Consider the following 19428-nt stretch of genomic DNA (forward strand, 5'->3'; position numbering starts at 1 on the left):
TGTATTTTTAATGTCCTGTAAATAATGAAAAAGCAAACAACTCTAATTATTTTTAACTTAATGATAGTCATAAGAGACCAAATTTCATAAATTTATGGCCTATTCTGGGAATATAGCCTTCCTTTGCATATAATTTCTGCATTTTAGTTGCACTAAGGTTGGGTAGTATTCTAAATTAGTTTGTAGGTTAGCTTAATCATGTAAATAAAAAATTATGAGCCTCTGAAATATTTTGTCAGATTGTTTGCATGTTCATTTAAAAATTTATTGCTTGAACTTTAAAAAATAATCAGTGGACTGGTTTATCACCAAGATTTAAAAAAAAAAAAAATGTAAGCAGCCTTTTTATATTCAGAATGCAATCCTAATGAGGCAAACTGAGCATGTTCTTCACTGAGAGTACAAGTAGAGTTCGCTAACCACCCACCTCATTAAGTTTGATGTGTCATCAATATGGGAAGTTGAATGCTGGATATAAAATAAATGTAAAGTGAAAATTGCCGAGTGAAGTCAATCTCATGTTTAACTCAAGGCTGTGTTTCTTTGCTTATCTTTTATGATAAAATGTTTGCACAAGGTTAAATTCTCAGTAAGAGTTAATTGAATCTACTGATTATAGATTTTTGCACATATCAAGCTAATTTAACTCAAATAAATTTTTTTGTCCTCTTGCAAACACACACACAAATAATCAAAGAAAATATTTTTGAAAAGAATAAAAAATGAACATACTATTTACCATTTGAAATGAAAATCTAATTTGTCATTTCTGAATAAAAGTCAGCTGCACATGACATTAACCATGCCAATCTTATTAATAACCCCCAAATGCAGTTCAACTTCTCAAATACAAGAACTATCACATATAAATAATGAGGAATTGCTATGAAATAGCTATATTTTATTCTTCTGTTTCTTTAACAGCAATCATTCCAAAGTGAAAAAGCAATCAAGAGTTAACTAGTTAAATAATTAAAAAAAAAAATGACCAGCAGTATAGAGAATTACTATGTTCAAATATGTCATTTAATTATCTATATTTTTTCACTTACTCTTCTGAAATTTCTCACATTTTATATGTGATGAAACTAGCTCAAATAGATCAAGCTCTTGATCAAAAAAATGTAGAATGATTTCTCATCTTTAGTCTACTATATCCATAAAGATTATAACACTAAAAATTAGCAAGATACAAAGTTGTTATTATAATGAAAACAAGTGTGGTAAGTATCCTTTGTATAATTTTATTTTCACATATTATCACATTTAATTATCAAAATAGACTACGTATACCCTTTTACAAATGAGAATTCTATAAATTAGAGTTTTAAGAAAATTTTTATGTTCCTTATTAATGAAGTTGAAACTCCAACTCTGATCCTCTGATCTTTTAACTTCAAATCTCCTATTCTTTCCTCTGCTTCTCAATTAGAATAATTTACTAAATGACGAAGTTCAATGCCAAGTAGATAAAGTCTAAAATAAAACTCCTTAAGCCATTTTTACTAAATGATAAATTAAAGTAAGATATTTACTATGATGCAGATGATGGTCAAGTTTGAACTTAGAAAACACTAATAGAATAAATGAAAAATATCTAGGTCTTACGCTTCATAAAAAGATACTGAAGGATTGTCCCAGAATTTCTCCAAACTATTAGAATAATAATGTCAGAAAATCTGGGTCACTCAGTAGGAACATTATTCTCTGTACTTTATTTAAACTTGTTTGACATTCCTACAAATCTGCAGATACAAAGGGAAACAGGCCCACCAGTCTTTTAATCAAGCAGATATTTCACTGGGGGTTAGCTGCCCAAAATCTCAAATATCACATGCATCCTTGTGAGTTATCTGAAGGCCAACATGATACCATATTCATATTCTCACATTCTCATATCTTTATCTGGTTTATAACTCAGCATATTTTGCAATTGTTTGAAGAGTGAGCCCAAGGAAAGCAACATCAAACAAAGGAACAAATCTTTATTCTCAACAACTTTCAATCTTGGAACAGACCTTATCCTAATGCCCTGACCTACCTAAAACTATGGGGTACAGCTAAAGTATGTTTAGAGAAATATTCAGAAACTTAATTAGTATATTAAAAAGATGGTGAAAATAAACTGAATAATTATCCAGTTCAAAAAGTTAGATAGGAAATAGAGCTTAATTTAGGAAGAACAGAAGACTATATCTATAGAGATATGCAAAAAATGAAGTAGAAAACAGAAAATGAAACTATTGAATGAATGGAAGAGATGATTTTCTTTTCATATAAAATAGAAAAAAATCATTTAGCTAATGTAGTTAAAAATGCAGGCAATTTAAAAGGAAATTAGAATGAAATAATATTCATAAACCCTAATGAAATAAAACAATTATGAAAGAATATTATTAATTCTCGTGAGGCTTCTCCAAATTACAATCTTGAATTTCTTAAAGAAAGCACACCCTATGAAGTATTCAAGTAAAGAAGAGTGAACCAATATTTTCACAAGCAAGTTGTCTTTGAAATGTAACTAAACAGGGTCAAACACAAAATATTTTAAAAATTTGGGGTGCTCAATTACCAGGATTTCTCTTGGAAAATCTTTTAGAGTACTGTATCAGTCCAGATACTGCCTACTCCATGTCATTTTTCTTGAACAATAAAGATATTTATCATCTCAAGTCAGATTTCACAGTATTTTCTACTCCGTTACCCTCTCAACGTCAGTTCCGTCCTTTTGTAAAAACCTCCAGTATCTCCAGACACTACATCAGGACAAGACAATGCTGAGACTCAGAAAAGGATCACTCTCATTCCTCTCTGGTCACCAAGATGGAATAGTTTCTTAGTTTCTTCACAAGATCTTTCATTACTCTTTGGCCAGAATTAGGTGATGTAAAATTAACACACATGTAAAATACTAGTTGCCAAAAACTTAGTATCAAACAATGAAATATGACAAAAAATAAAAATATAAAACATTAAAGACATAAACAACGATAAAAAGGAAAATATTTCACTAGAGCTATATTAAAAAAAAAAAACTGCTAGTCCTAATTTATAAATGCTCACATGAAACTCCAAAATATATGAATAAAGAAATCTAATTAAAAATAAAATAGGACTAATTTCAATGATACATATAGTGCAATTCTTTACTATAATCTCTCTCTTTTTTTTTTTAAGATTTTATTTATTTATTTGACAGAGAGAGAGATAGCGAGAGCAGGAACACAAGCAGGGGGAGTGGGAGAGGGAGAAGCAGGCTTCCCGCCGAGCAGGGAGCCCGATGTGGGACTCGATCCCAGGACCCTGGGATCATGACCTGAGCCGAAGGCAGACGCTTAACGACTGAGCCACCCAGGCACCCCTACTATAATCTCTTTACAGAGATTCTGCCATCAAGGGTTTATGGAATAATCACAAAAATTTTTCCTACATTAGGAAATAAAGAAAAAATTCAAAAAGTAGAAATAATAAAATTTTTATCTGATCTGGATGTAATAAAACTATAAATCCATTAAAAAAGTAGAAAAATACCAGTATTAGGAATATTTCAAAAGCCCTGTTAATTCTGGGATCAAAAAAGAAATGAAATTCAATAACTAAATTAATTTATTCCACTTACAAACATTTCCTACCTACTATGTAATAGTTAATATATGCAAGGCACATAACATACAATGATGAGCACACAGATAATGTTTGTCATCTGCTCAATTAAACCTGCGTTCTAATGGGATAGATCCACAATGGGGAGAGGGAATAAGAGAGGGTGATGTTTTATTTATTTTTTCTTTTTCTTTCAAGATTTTATTTAAATTCAAGTTAGTTCACATATAGTGTAGCATTAGTTTCAGGGGTGGAATTTAATAATTCAAGAGGGTGATGTATTAGATGGGGGTAACATAAGGCTTTTTTGGAAAGAAAATTTTTAAACACTGCATAAAGTGTGAGAGTGAGACATGTGGATATCAGGGAGAAAGTATTTCAGACAAGGGAATAGTAAATGTAGAAACCTCAAATGGTTATAGGATTAGTAAATTTGAGGAACTACAAAAAAAATAATTATATGGCTGATACCGAAGAATGGGGATTTGTAGGGATGAAGGTCTAAAAAGTACCCAGGTGCCATATATAATGCTTTGTGAATATCTGTGTATATATGTGTACATAGTATGTATAAGTTTATTATAGATTTTATTATAGAAGATTTCGTGTGTATACATAACTAGAAAGAATAGTATGTTGAATCCATCTGTACTCAGCACTTACGTTCAAAAATGAACAACACTCTGCTAAGCTCGATTCATATATTTCTCTCTAACCACCATTTTTTGAGAGTGACAAAACAATTTCAGTTACGCCCTGCAGTATTTAGGACACTATCTCTTGAAGCACGTGATGAATATGAGATCGTTCCACCTTATGTGATGCTTAGATTGACTAGAGAGTTCTTAGTGAATTAATCTAGTCCCTCAATTACAACATGCATTAGATTGGGATCAGAATAAAGAAGCCAAGAAGACAACAAGAATTGGGAATTGAATGCTGTTGATTAAACGGTTGTGCCATTTACTCTAATAGGTAGCACAGGGGAGAAACAGACATTGAGAGAAGTCAGGACTTCATTCATAAATGTGGCTCTTTTGTGATGTCTCTTAACATCTAAGCCATGATATGAATTTAAAATTCAGAGGAAAGGTTAGGAATGGTGATGTAAATTTTGGGGATCATTAGATTGGAGATAGATTACTAAGACAAGGGACTAAAGAAGATAAACTTAATAGTAAGTATTTTATTTTATTTTTTTATAAGTGAAATAGTATTTTAAAAAGAAGAAAAGGAGAGGAAAAAAAAACCTGTGGACACTTCATCATTGATTGGTAGGAAAATTAGAAATATATAAGACTTATAAGAAATGGTCCTTGAGGTGAGAGGAAATCCAGGAGGGTGTGATGTATCAAAAGTGAGGAAAGTAATTATAGAAAGGAGAGAGCAATCAGCTGAGTCAAACATTGCCTAAATCACGTTAGATTAGGAACAAGACTTGACATTTGGATTTGATAATGTAGAGTTTAATACTGACTTTAACGATAGAAATTCTCTTTGGAGAGAGAAGAAGAACTTTTTGAAATGTTGTTCCACAGAGCACTGGAGAAAAGAAAGTGAACATGGCAAATATAGGCAACAATATTGAGATTTCCATAATGCAAAGTAAAAAATAAGTCAGAACTTGAAGATACGTGTGCTGTCAAGGGAAAATTTTAAATTTATTTGTTTTTGTTTAAGATGAGATTATTTTATTGTATTTTTATGTTAATTGAGTGGGCCTAGGAAACAGGAGAATACAGACAACATAGAAGATAGAAAGAATAGTTACAAGAAAAATAGCCTAATCTGGGTCAGAGTTTGCAACTATGGTACATAAATGGAATGATAGACTTTACATAGGCTCAAGAAATATTCACCCTTTTTAGCAGAGGCAGTTGAAAAGTAAATTTTGTGGTCAAGAGTGTGGGACGTCTCTTTATATTTCCTTAATTTGCTCATAAAAAGTATAATTAGCAGTTGAAAATGGGAAGAAAAGAGAGGTATTATATCATTTTTGAGAATAGTAAAATGAATTGATGAGTGAAATATGTTGAAAATAACAAGAAAGGTTTAGTGTCCACTAACGTTGGAATAATGTATTTAAAGAAAGACTATACAGTGTGACTCCATGCCTGGGTGCACCTATATTCAGCTGCTTAGTTCCATGTATGGAAAGACAGTTAGGTATAAGTAGACTGGAGTTTTCAAAGACACAGATTATAGTGGGAGAGGCAGAAGATGTAAGTAGGTATACAATTAGAGGTTAGTTTTGGATCATTATGGAGGAAAGTGGTACATAAGAGGAAAAAACAGTGAAAATTTGTAAATTCAGTTAATTAAAAATCCTTACATTGGCTTGCTTAAAGATAAAATATTTCATATATACTTGAAATGTCCTATCTTCACACACACATTCACACACACGCACACACACAAACACACATATCTTTGTCCTGAATTTGATGATTATGGTTTCTGAGCATATCTTTGTATGTTAATTAAATACACACATTCATGCATATACACATATACATGTATATATTTATTTGCACATATTTTTGTTTAATATTTTTTATTTATTTGACAGAGAGAGAGACAGCAAGAGCAGGAACACAAGCAGGGGGAGTGGGAGAGGGAGAAGCAGGCTTCCCGCCGAGCAGGGAGCCCGACGTGGGACTCGATCCCGGGACTCTGGGATTATGACCTGAGCCGAAGGCAGACGCTTAACGACTGAGCCACCCAGGTGCCCCTATTTGCACATATTTTTAAACCTTTACAAAAATTATGGTATAATTTTTTGTGTCCTTCTGCAACTACTTAATTTCGAGTTCATGTATGTGCTAATTTGGGTTTTTGTTACTTTATTTAGCATTTGTAACTTTGATACTGTGATGAATTATTTTTTATTTCATTCAGCCTATCATATTAGCCATAATTATATTGACCAAAATATTATTTTTGAAATTCATACTTACATATCCAATCTTAATTTAAATAATATCTCCTTCTTAGGAGACTTCCCAGATTGTTTAGTCAGGACTTTTGGTTACTATGTGCCCCTATTGTATATAGTTAGTGTCTCTTTTTCAGAATTTATGGTATCCTTTGTATGGTAATATCTATGTATATGTTATATACAAAATGTGTTTTTATGTGTGTATTCACAATAAAAGTTCTTTTTAAAAATGTTTATTTTTTATTTTATTATTTAAACATTTTTATTTGAATACAACTGACACACAAAGTTACATTAGTTTTACCTGTACAATGTGGTTACTCAACTTCTCTATGTAATAGGCTATATGCGCACCACGATGTAGCTACTCTCTGTCACAATATACCGCTATTACAGTATCATTGACTGTATTCCCTGTGCTGTGCCCTTTATTCTCATGACTTACTCATTCACTGAAAGCTTGTATTTCCCATTCCCCTCACCCGTGTTTTTTCCCATTCCCCCAGCTGCCTTCCCTCTGGAAACCGTGTTTCCAGCTTGTTCTCTATATTTATAAGTCTGATTCTGGGTTTTGTTTGTTTATTCATTTGTTTTGCTTTTAAGGTTTTATGAATGAGTTAAATCATATGGTATTTGTCTCTCTCAGTCTGACTTATTTCACTTTAGCATAATACCCTCTAGGTACATCCATGTTTTCACAAATGGAAAGATTTCTTTTTATGGCTAAATAATATTTCACTGTATGTATACGTCATATTTTTGTCATCCATTTTTTTTTTAAATTTTATTTTTTTATTTGAGAGAAAGAGCGAGAGAGTACAAGCAGGGCGAGCAGCAGAGGGAGAGGGAGAAGCAGACTCTCCGCTGAGCAGGGAGCTCGATGTGGGGCTTGATCCCAGGACCTTGGGATCATGATCTGAGCTGAAGGCAGATGCTCAACTGACTAAGCTACCCAGGCACTCTTTTGTCATCCATTTATCTGTTGATGGACACTTAGGTAGTTTCCATATCTTGGCTGTTGTGAATAATGCTTCAGGGAATATGGGAGTGCAGATATCTCCTCAAAGTTACTACTTTTTATTTCTTCAGCTATATACCCATGAGTGGGATTGCTGGATGAAATGATAGTTCTATTTTAAGTTTAATTTTCTTCACATCCTTACTAGCATATGTCTCTTGTCTTTTGGAGACTAGTTTTCCTAATAAGTATGAGATGATATCTCATTGTTTTGACTTACATTTCTCTGATGATTAGTGATGTTGAGCATTTTCCATATAACTGTTTGCTATTTGTATATCTTCTTTGGAAAAAAATGTCTGTTCAAGCTCTTTGCTCATCTTTAAAATTGGATCATTTTTGTGTTTTTTTCTATTGTTATGAATTCCAAATCTATTTTTTATTTTTTACAAGTTCTAGATCTATTTTAGATATTAACTCATTGTTAAAGAGTTTGCACATATTTTCTGTCATTCCATAGATTGCCTTTTCATTTTGTTAATTGTTTCCTTTGCTGTGCAGAAGCCTTTTAATTATTTTTGTTTGTTCTTTTGGTGCCATTCCCAAAAAGTATTTGCCCAATGAATGTCGAGGAGATTTTCCCCTATTTTTTTTTTTTTCTAAGACTTTTACAGTTTCAGGGTTTACATTTAAGTCTTTAATCCATTTTGATTTAACTTTTGTGAAAATTCTTATTGCTCCAATATAAGCTTTTAATATGCTGCCCACTAAATTGAATTCAGCTTCATAACTATAAAGGCTAAAAGAAGAGATAGATTAAATGGAACCAGAATTGTATGATAAACTAAAAGCCCAGACGTTTAGTTAATAAGTCAAGAGAAGAGCCATATGCAAGGAAGAGAAATGTCAGTGCTTACTAGTGGAAAAAGATTTAAAAAATCAAGAGAAGCTGTCTAGGTTCTATATACCTATATAAATTTTAAAGGAGTTTTCCTAAGTTGTTTGCACTGCTATAACAAAATACCACAGACTGGGTGGCTCATAAACGATGAATATTTATTTCTTACAGATCTGGAGACTGGAAGTCCAAGATCAGGGTGCCAGCATGTTTCCACTGAAAGCTCTCCTCTCTGTTTTAGACTGCTGAGTTGTATCCTTGCATGGCAGAAGGGGTGAGGGAGCTCTCTACATCCTCATTTATAAGAGCACGAATTTCACCCAAGAGAGTTCCATTCTCATGACCTAGCCACTCTCTGAAGGCTCACCTCTTAATAACTTCACATTGGACATTAGGTTTCAAAATATGAATTTTGGGTAATATCAACATTCAGTCTACAGGAACGAAGGGGTCATGTTGTATCGTTTTGTTTTTCCTCAGTCATGTTCTTCTTGAACACCGTGAGCGGCACATTTATGTTGTGTTCATATGCTATGACAATTCTTATGAAGTTAAGAGCAGCAAGGCTGATTTTGTTTTAATTACATAGAGTTTCTTTCCCATTGGATCACAAATAGTCTGAGGAAAAGAAGGGACTCCAATCATTCACATATTTACTCATTCATTTATTCCTTCATCATTCTAATACTTACTAAGCACTTAATTTGTACCTGGGTGTTTAATTAACAAAACAGTAAAATAGTCTAGCTTCAGAAAACTTACATTCTGTCAGAGAGAGATACAACAGCATGATGAAAATGTCAGTAATGTAATAAGTTAGAAGCTGGTGAGAACAATAGATAAAGTCTCCATTTTTGTTGCTGTGCTTCTTCTGGCCTAAGGTGATGAAATAAATCAACTTATCTCTCAAAGGAAATTTTTCCCAATGTTGTCACCTTCCCTCCACAGATGGTTGTTGTTGAGTGTAAAGTCCTTCTCTCTAAATTTTCCAAAGTGCATTTTACATAGGTGAACACACTTTCTAAAAAATTGTGCAAATTCTGCTAATTCTTCAATTCCATTATTGGCTTCCACATATACAAACCTGAAAAATTTGAGAAAATACTTTACAAAAACTTTCTCTTAACGTACTAGGAACAAAGTGAATTTAGATTTTATTTTATCCTCCCCCAAATTTTGGTTATATGTGAAAGTAACCGCAGTTGTACCATACAGATATTTGACCTTGCGGGAGTATGGGAGCTGGTTAAGCAGTTTTTGTAAACCCGTTGGCAAGTCTGATGTTGGAGCTTGAAGCCAGGGAACAGCAGGCAGTAAGGAAAGGAAGATGGCTGGAAGATGGGGAGAGAAAGAATAAGCTGGTACTCACAAACATGAGCTGGAGCCCATGACTACAGACAGAAATCTGTGTCAGTTCTTAATTGCCTCTGACATTGATAGAAGGCAAGGGGGCCCTTCATCATGAAGGAAAACACATAGACATGGCACACGATTCAAAAAAGCTGAAGAAGGATGCAGGGGAATATGGAATAGTTGTATGCTCATCTGCCATTTCAGGAAAACAAACTTTAGGAAGTATGCTAAATGGCTGCTCTTTCACTTTTGCCCTTTAAATCTCCAACAGAATCTCTCAAGGCCCAGGCTAACTGGAAAACACATTGATAAAGATTCTGGGAAATGTAATTTAGCTCCTCCAAGTTGACACATTGCGAAGCCATCACAAATCCCACTGATGAATTTCTCTATTTTCACAGAGAAATTGGTTTGTGTACCAATATCCCAGACTATATCCATAAATTGATATTAGAAAAGGGGACAGTGATTTTTTTTTAATTTGTTTTTGCCATATACAGATAATTCACTTACGTCAATGAATTCTTAGAATTGTTTGGAATATTACAGATGCAGTATATCTTGAACTGTATTAATTCACTCAAGAATTCATATTCTAAATTTTTAATTATATTATAATTACAGAAACAGAAAATTATAATTTTCTGAAATAAAGCTTATGTTTTTATATACCCTCACACAAGCTCTACAGTGGTGAATGTACCCCAACTTTTCCATTCTCTTTGTCACTTAGATAGCAATCCACAGAGTGAGTCTCCTAGAGGGATCTTCTTGGAATTCTTGTTTCCTGGCTCACTGGACCTGATATCCAAGATATTAGGGCCTAGATATCCAATGCTTGTAAATTACAGAGTTGAGTCATCTGTTTCATAACTCAGGCCAAAGCCAACTATTTTCCTTTTTCTGACAGTATCACCATTCCCTAGAGATTTATGCTTTCTCCACGGATAATATTTATCAGATAATATGCCTTTTCCTAATTAAAAGACGGTCATGTAGCTCAAACTAGGCCAATCACAATGATACAATAATTCAAAAAATAATCTCTCGTGAACACAGCCAATGCATTAATTTTAATTAATAACAGTCAATAAGAGGGGCACCTGGGTGGCTCAGCCGGTTGTAAGCGTCTGCCTTCGGCTCAGGTCATGATCTCAGGGTCCTGGGATTGAGCCCAGCACCCGGCTTCCTGCTCCACAGGGAGCCTGCTTCTCCCTCTCCCACTCCCCCTGCTTGTGTTTCCTCTCTCTCTGTGTCTCTCTCTGTCAAATAAATAAATAAAATCTTTAAAAATAAATTAAGAATGGGGGCACCTGGGTGGTTCAGTCAGTTAAGCAGCTGCCTTTGGCTCAGGTCATGATCCCAGGGTCCTGGGATCAAGCCCCGAATCAGGCTTCCTGTTCAGCGAGGAGCCTGATTCTCCCTCTTCCCCTGCCTACCGCTCCCCCTGCTTGTGCTCTTTCTCTCTCTCTCCCTCAAATAAATAAATAGAATATTTTTTTAATTCCTTAAAAAAATAATAATAGTCAATAAAAGATCAATAATATTACTTAATATGTCATAATGCTTCATAAAGACCAGGCCTGAATATTCCCCAGGCGTATGTATTAACTGATGTTCTGTAGATAGTTTATTTTTGCCTGTCAATACTAGAATTGTAGCTGATAACAAGGGATCAGTGCTGTAACAAAATCATGGATGGCACAATAAATGAGCCTGAAAGAATAAATCCAAACTAGCATAAAACATTGCCTTCGACATAAACAGAAAACAATCAGTATCAGTCCAATCTGGTCAAGAAGCTGAAAACACATGTTCTTTCACAAATTTAAGCTTTTTCCAGATGCTATTTTGTTTTGTTTGTAGTCATAGAATTTGACAGTTATTTACAGTTACAAAAATTAATAATAGCACGTAGAAAAAATACACTCAGAAACTAATTTTTACTGGACTGTATTTAGAGAAAATGAAATCGAATGCAATGACCTTGTAGAACAGCAGTTTGCAAAGCGGGATTCATATATTTGTGTGGGGACCCCACAATGCTTTCAGGAGGTCCCTGAGATCGAAACTAACTTCATAATAATACTAGAATGTTATTTGCTTTTTTTCAGTGTGCTCATTTGTGCACTTAAGTTGCAAACTCAATGGTGATTAGAACTGCTGGTGCCTGAGCATGAATCAAGAAAGCAGCACCGAGCACTTCTAGTAATCAATGTGTTTTTCATCAGCAAGTGCTCACTGTAAAAAAGCAAATAGTTCTCATGTTCAATGAAGATATAGAAATATTATTCAATATTGGCTTAAGTGGGTATGCCTTTTTAATATAATGTGTGAAAATACGTTCAGTGAAAATATGCAAAAAATATGTTATATATCTACGTACAATTGTTGCCTTCAGTGGAAGTATTCAGAAATGTTTTTAATAATCCAAAAATCAATACTTTCCAAACGATCAATATACTATCAATATATCAATACACATGTTAAAAAATCATGCATGGTTAAAATGTTCACTCAAAATGCAAGTACGTCCAGTGGATTTTAATGTCACACACTACAAAAGCTCCTGATAAGGTTTCAGAGTCCACATTGAAACTGACTTTTAAGGAACAGCTACTTGTTATGTTTTGGAATAGCATCAAAGAAGAATATTTACAATTAACTGGAAAGATATACATTAAAATATTGAAAAATATAGAACAATCAACTTCCTCACTAATTTCTTGCATTGGAAAATATTTTTCACAAAAAATTTATATCAACAGTTTCGTTATTGTTATTTTATAAAGATTTATTATATACATATTCTTAATATCATTCTTTGTAGGACAGTAGATAACCTCATACTACATATACATAAAAGCCCTTTTCAGTCCTCAACATTTTTTTTAAGATTTATTTACTTATTTTAGAGAGAGAGAGTGTGGGGGAAAGGGCAAAGGGAAAGGGAGAGAGTATTTTTTTAAAAAAGATTTTATTTATTTGACACACACAGAGAGAGCATGAGAAAGCACAAGCAGAGTTAGTGGCAGAGGGAGAAGCAGACCCCCACTGAGCAGAGGGCCTGATATGGGGCTTCATTCCGGGACCCTGAGATCATGACCCAAGTTGAAGGTAGACGCTTAACCAACTGAGCCACCCTGGCTCCCCAAAGGGAGTATTAAGCACACTCCACACTCAACACAGAGTGCAGCTCCACGCTCTATCTCACGACACTGAGAGCATGACCTGAGCTGAAAACCAAGAGCTGGATGCTTAACCAACTGCACCATCCAGGCATCCCTGTTCTCAAGATTTTTTTTTTTAAGTTTAAAATATTTTTAAGCGTGAAAAGTTTGAGAACCACTGTTCTGGAAAGTAGAAATATATGATATATATACTTTCTATGTTAGTAAGCTTTTATTGGATCATTCATTCATCTTTTAAAACAAATGTTAGTGAACAACTAGAGTACAATAGACATTTTTGTAGGTGCTGGGGTTATGGAAATAAAACAAATAGACCATTTTGCTGCTTTTATGGATCTTATATATTGCTGCTTTTTTGTCCTTCCCCCTTAGTGACAGTAACTCTTACTTCATCTTCTGCTAATGTCTTATTTTCTCTATTCTCTTACCTTAATATTTTAACAATTTAAATAAAGAGCCTTGAAAACATCTTGAATTTTTGTTTTTTCTATTTGACAGAGAGAGTGATAGAGACAGGGAGAGAAGGAGCACATGCAAGGGTAGTGGGAGAGGGAGAAGAAGGATTCCCGCCAAGCAGGGAGCCCGATGCAGGGCTCGATCCCAGGACCCTGGGATCATGACCTGAGCTGAAGGCAGATGCTTAACAATTGAGCCACCCAGGTGCCCCTACATCTTGAAATTTAAAAAAAAATTGAAGTAAAAATGTCTTGAAACAGAAATTAGTTTTATCCCATAGCCGTAGTAGTTAAACAATATCAGTTCTTCAATTCTGATAAACATTTCTATTAATTCAACTTTGTTTGACTTAGCAAATTTTCAACAGTGTTTTTGCAAATGTTTCCAGGCTTCTCTAGTTTCCATCCCACACATACCTTTCCAAAAGATCTACTCTAATCAGAGTAAAGTCTGAATTGTGAAGAATCAGTCAGTCTTGGAAATAAATACTAGAGAATTGTTCCATGTGAAAAATGCATTTTTAAAGAAGTGGGTGCATTCTGAAAAGCAAGTCTAAAACCCTCCAGTGGGAGATTAAAAAGATGAAAGAGTAAGAGAAATTGGAAAAAAATAAATCAGAAGAAGACTGTTGAATACCTAAGACCTTGAAAACTGAGAACATAATTTCAAATAGAAGAGAAAGTTACACAGTCAAATCCTACTGAAAATTTGAGGAGGAATATATTAGGTTGTATATGTTAGCATAATTTAGTGTTATTTGTTAAGCTTGCCATTATTATTAATTGACCAGTTTCTTCAACTTGGCAGTAAGACCTTTTTTAGGAAAAGTGCTTGTCTAAAAGTATAAATAACCCTGAGCTAGAAGACTTTAGTTCCAACTCTTACTCTTCAACTCAACTTTTAAAAGTTGTGCAATGTCTATTGGTGTGTTTCCTGGTTTTTCAAAATTTTATTTATTTTTATTTATTTATTTTTTTATTAAATATTTTATTTATTTATTTGACAGAGAGAGACACAGCGAGAGAGGGAACATAAGCAGGGGGAGCAGGAGAGGGAGAAGCAGGCTTCCCGTGTAGCGCAGAGACCGATGCAGGGCTAGATCCCAGAACCCTGGGATCATGACCTGAGCCGAAAGCAGATGACTAACAACTGAGCCACCCAGGTGCCCCTGGTTTTTCAAAATTTTAAATACAATTCTCACAAGATGACAATGACCTAACATTGAATTTTTAAGATTCTCTTTATCAGAAATTATAACCAAGAAAAATACTATTGGGACCATAAAATATGATTGACATCTGTAGAAGGAAATTATCCTGAATCAGTGATAACATGTCACCAGAACTTGACAAAAGAAGTATTTGAAGATAAAATGCAATGCAGATAATTTGCCTTTGAATAGCCAGCTGATACTTTTACTGTTAAGACTTTCAAAGTCCTGCTTATATACACAGAGCATAAATTTATGTTATAATCATTTTTTAAAAGATTTTATTTATTTACTTGAGAAAGAGAGAATGAGTGGGGGTGAGGGGGAGAGGGGAAGGGAAAAGCAGGCTCCCCACTGAGCAGGGAGCCAGATGTGGGCTTGAACCCATGACCCTGGGATCACGACCTGAGCTGAAGGCAGATGCTTAACTGACTGAGCTACTCAGGGCCCCTGTGTTATAATTATTTTTCCTAAATTGTTATGGAAAAACATTTCTGAGTGTCAGTCCATGTAACTTTCAGTTAAACTGATTATTACTGTTTTTTGACAATAATGTAGTTTGGAAATAAATCTGAAGAAGCAGTTTTTCTTACTAAATCAAAATTTTAAAAAGTTAGATTTAGAATCATTATCCATCATATAAATGACATATGAGTGCCTAGAATGCTCCTTTGACAAAGGGATTTTAAGAGCATAAATTCATAATTATTTCCTTGATGTAATGTTGACACAGTCGTATATGCATAGCATATTTTGTGTGTATAAAATCTTGCTTTTTTCTCACTTCCTTATTCTCATTTTAGCCTCCCTATTCTGCGGTTGCTGTGCCCGTATCTTGTAGTGTTCTTGATCATCCAGATCTTGATAGGGCCTGTTACATCACTTTATTTAAGTCTCTGATAAAATGTTAATCTTGCAATTTTTTTTTTTTTTCCCCTTACTGTCCTGTCAACAACTCAGAAATTCCAGCCAGGAGTACAAAACAAGTCAGCTTCCTCATGACAATTATCCACATGGAGTTGAAGGTAACTGTGAGCTTTCTCTTGTATAGGATGCATATTCTTAATTCCATTACCCAATCTTTGAAGATTTTGAATATTCTTGCCTTTTTCAGTATTCTCTAAGATGTCATCATATTTCTTAAAATATAGGTCTATAGCTGAATAAATTAGCATGTGTGGTCTGGCCAGTAAAGAGCAGAACAGAATTAAAACCTCCCTCGTTCTAGATGCTTGACTTCTATCACACTACTTTGAGATTTTAGTAGCATGTTTGTTAGATATATCTTACTGATGACTCACATTGAGAATACTGGAAATTTAAGTGACAAGATAATGTGAATAAACCATTTTCCTCTCTTTATTTTATAAGTTCAGCTACATTTAGTTTTTTCCTGCAATGACTTTATTTTTAATGGTGGTCAATGTATATGAAACAAAATAACAATATACAATTTGACACCATGTTAACAAGGAACATTAAGTTTAACACAATAACTAGCAATCCCTGTCATATTTATTGTCTAGTAGTTCTCTATGAATAATTCTCCTGATGTGGGTTTTCTCACATTATCTTGCTGCAATTCTTTAAAGACCTAATAAATATAATAAATTTGTCAGAAATGCTAGTTAAATGAATGTGTTTTAAATTATATTGTAGGAATTGAGTAGCAATATGAATTTAATAACGGTTGCTGTTTATACTTGAGGGATGCTGTTAATTAAGATATTGAAATAATGAGGTTTTCATATCCAAAAGTTCAGAGTTTGGCCATGCAGAGGAATACATAATTCATTATAAATTTTTCTCCCAAGCATTTAGAACCCATTAAAGAATAAAGAGTTGCAGTTCTGTTTTTGTTTTGTTTTTGTTTTTTTCCAGAACCATGAAGCTGTTCAGGCAGCAGTAATGAGGTAAAAACTGATTGGTGTTTTTGTACATTCCATACTCTGATGTGGTTCACCTAAGTGTTTTAGTTTAGTTTCAATAGTGGAGGATGAAAAAAAAAAGAAGAAGAATCAAAACAGTGTGGTTTAACTGTTCAAAACCATTTGAAATGTTCTAAAAGGAAAAGAAGGAAAGGTAACTCCCAAGTACTCTATCTTAACTTTTTCCGGCAGTTACATTAGTATTGCTGTGTGGAAATGATGTTTCACTTTTTCACTGGCCACCTTAGTTTCAGGGCTCCACTTCCTTAACAGAACTTGTGTATCCCCTATTAGTTTTCTCCTTTTTTCCAAAGTCCATTTGTTTCAGCCCACAGTTGTGGATAAAGGGAGAAGGCAAAGGGTTTTGTTACTCATAGCACAATAGACAGCATAAGCTTCATGTTTAATCAGTTCCTTTTGCCCCCAAGTCCGAGAAGGTTTGAGGCGTAACCATGCCCAATCGGATGCTATGCTAACAGTGGGTTTGTGGCACAGATGAATTAAGCTTGAGAAACCCCAATTTTTAAAAGTGGGCTTCTAGTGAATCTTTCCAACTTCTGCACAGAGAGAGACATTACTTTTATTTGCCTCCCGGACAGGGAACAAACCTGTCTTCTGCTCCAGAATGGAGCGCACTCTCTGTAATTGCACAGTCGTTTACTACACAAACATCTTTGAGAAGGTAGAGGGGAAGAAAATTGAAGACAAGACTTGCAGAACCCTGAGAGACCCATTTAAAATTGTATCCCAGCAGTCTCAGGAGATAACACTCAGCCAAACCCCTGAATGGGAATGAGGATCCAGCCACTGATAATTAGGGGAAAGCATCATGAGACGGTGAATGCAACCACTACAAAGAATCAAAGTAGAGAAAGAATGTGGTGATTTAAGGGAAAGGAAGGTCATCATGGGCCACAGGTGAAGTCTAATAAATGAGCCCAGAGAGATAGGCAAAAGTTAGATTACATAGATCAGGGCTTCTCAAACTTTAATGTGCACATAAATTGCATGGAGGATGGATGTTGTTAAAAATCAGATTCCAATTAAGTAGATCTGAGGCAGGGTCTGAAATTCTGGATTTCTTCTTTTTTTTAAATTTATTTATTTAGCTTAGAAAGAGAGAGCACACACAAGAGGGCCAGAGGAAGAGGGAGAGAGACTCTCAAGCAGACTCTGTGCTGAATGTAAACCAGTAGCTTTGGAGAGTGAGGAAGTAAACACATAAGGGTAATGTGGAGCATTAATGGGCAATGTTGTTTGCTGATTTGACATTTCTGGTTGTTAATATAAAGTAAGCTTGGGGGCCCCTGGGTGACGTAGTTAAGTGTCCAACTCTTGATTTCAGCTTAGGTCATGATCTCAGGGTCTTGAGATGGAGCCCCCCATCAGGCTGTGTGCTGGGCAGGGAGCCAGCATAAGATTCTCTCTCTCCCTCTGCCCCGCCCACACTTGCACTTGTTCTCTCTCTCTCTTTCAAAAAAATAAAAATAAAAAAAAATAAAAATAAATAAAGTAAGCTTGGTTAACTTTCCATTTTGTTGTTGTTTTCCTAGGTGTTTACCACTTACAAGCATACCAGGAGGAGAATGTCAGCTGGGTTTTCTCCAGGGATAAGACTGATAGAGGTAGAAAAAAGCAAAGGAATTAAAATGCTCACAAGATTTACTTTTGGAAATGGGTCATGGAATGTGGACTCCAAAATGGTAAAGATGGAAGTTAGAATTTGGAGGGATTGGATTTACTGAGCATAAGAACTAAAGAAGTTCAAATCAATGGAAACTTAAGTAACTGATACATACATACATACTTTTTGACAACCTGGCCATAATAAATAACACTGGTTCTTTATCAGGAAAAGCTAAGGCTACTTTTTAGCTACTTCTGCCAAGATTTATTTTAATTAGCAATAATCGCACCTCGGACAAACCTCATTGGCTACGATACTGCCACTGCGCAAAGCTGCCAAGATTTATTTTAAAATAAGAATTTTTTTCCTTATATAATTTAGAACTCATGAAGGTCATGAAGTTATCATGAAAAATTAGCATATAATCCAAAGATTATGTGAAACCTATGAATTGGATTGATACTGTTTTCACACCCCAGCAAGAGAGGACCAGCATTTTGGGGGCACATTTTACAAGCACCAATAGAAAGATACATTTTTGAAAGAATACACAAGAGCCTCATTGAGAGTCTAGCACTCAGCACTTCATAGAGCACCATCTGTAAAATTTAAACACCCACTCTAGTGATAACACTTTCCAGGTCATAAGGAAACAGTCCTCAATATAGGACAAGAGCCTTATGACCTCAAGATAAAATACAACTTCCATCTGGGTGCCATGAAGTTTGTATATTGTATTCCTGCCAATGTTCAAGATAGATATTGATACAGAATGTATATAGGATTTGAGTGATGGATGTGCTTAGATAAGAGGAAAGACAAATTAATTAATCTGTCAAATCCTTCTTCTCAGACAACAAGAATGCAATAGATTCTTTCATAATTAGGTATTGATTCCCAGTAGCTCTAAACATCTGTTTTCTTGCTTGTCTTGATGTTCCCATTTGTGATTTGTGATAGAGAAACTCATGAATTAGAAATGATTTTCACAACAGTGGCAAATGGAAGTTGATATACATTTATAATATTAAACAATTCTTCTTTCTCTTGAAATTGTATATGTGCTGTAAAGATAACATTCATGAAGTATATCCCCATTCTTTATAAAGTAACCGGATAACTTTAGGGCATAGAATTGGAAGTAGTTCTACTTTTCTAACATGTTTAATGATATTTAATTGAATGTATAAAATAAAAATAGTCTTATGCAAAATTTTTGCCATTTTAATTTTGTTGTATCATGCTTTTTATTTTTAAATGATAATT

At 34.3% G+C, this 19428-nt stretch overlaps 1 pseudogene; it reads right to left on the bottom strand.

Moving 5' to 3' along the window:
- Window positions 1–18368: 18368 nt before the first annotated feature.
- LOC118027141 lies at window positions 18369–18496 on the bottom strand (annotated as a pseudogene).
- Between the last annotated feature and the right edge of the window lie 932 nt (window positions 18497–19428).

Source organism: Mirounga leonina, unplaced genomic scaffold (genome assembly GCF_011800145.1).
Source record: "Mirounga leonina isolate KUSES-001 unplaced genomic scaffold, KU_Mleo_1.0 Mir_357, whole genome shotgun sequence".
NCBI lineage: Eukaryota > Metazoa > Chordata > Mammalia > Carnivora > Phocidae > Mirounga > Mirounga leonina.